Here is a 973-nt window from a genome sequence, read left to right as displayed (position 1 = left end):
ATGGTGGGATCTACCACAAGCAGCTGAGTAGCTGCCTTTAGGATGTGGTCTGCTTCCTGTATGTAAGGAGAAGCTTTGGGGATAGTCTCTACCTTATGGCACCTTTAACCCTGCATGTAGTCGTGTTGTTGTTCAGAAGTCTGCCATGCTCTGCCGACCATGGAACTTACAATGGACTTGAATTAATGGCCTGTCATGTGATTTGGTAATATCGGGACTGTGCCTTTTTACTTGTCAACCTGAGCTTGGCAGTCTCAGCAGCCAGCAGCTGTCTGAGAGAAGAAAAGCCTCTAGCTTCAGTTGGCCTGGAACAGGAGGCAGAACTGAAGTCCAAGGCTGAAGGGCTTTCACCCAGCCCATAGAGCCAGGCACTTTGAACTTGGATTTAAAGCTTCCAAACTGTTAGAGAATAAACTCGTGTTTGTTAAGGTCATCCCATTTGTAGTATATTCTTGTCAGAGGGGCACTAGGTAACCAGAATAGAAGTGAAGTCATTTGCCCATAGAAGCTTCAATGTGTAAGAACCCAAAGAAAGGCTAGATTAATGCTAGTGAAGTGAGATTCAAGAGTTGCTTCATAAAGAAAGAGACATTTGAACTGGATCTTCTTGCAAAGAGGTGTGACTTTTATAGACATATTTGAAGAAGATCTTATTAATACAGCAAAATAAATATTTCTGAGTGGAGGAAGTCAAGAATTAGGACTATACTATGAAGACAGCTCTGACAGAATATGCAAAAAAAAAAAAAAGAAAACTAAAATATCTCTCATCCCAGAGAAAATATAAATGTTAAATACATCTTAAATGAATGAATAATTGATACTTTAACAGAGAATTGCATATTTTAATAACTCTCTGAACTCCTGTAATTTTAGCAAACCTACAAATCCAGAGTCCGTTTACATAACTTCACTCAAAGACAGTGAAATTGAAGGTGAAAGTCTTGTATTTAGTCCTAAAAAAATCTAACAA

The sequence above is a fragment of the Orycteropus afer genome, unplaced genomic scaffold, assembly GCF_000298275.1.
Source record: "Orycteropus afer afer isolate SDZICR_OR568_19922 unplaced genomic scaffold, OryAfe1.0 scaffold00280, whole genome shotgun sequence".
NCBI lineage: Eukaryota > Metazoa > Chordata > Mammalia > Tubulidentata > Orycteropodidae > Orycteropus > Orycteropus afer.
This window is presented reverse-complemented; position numbering follows the sequence as displayed.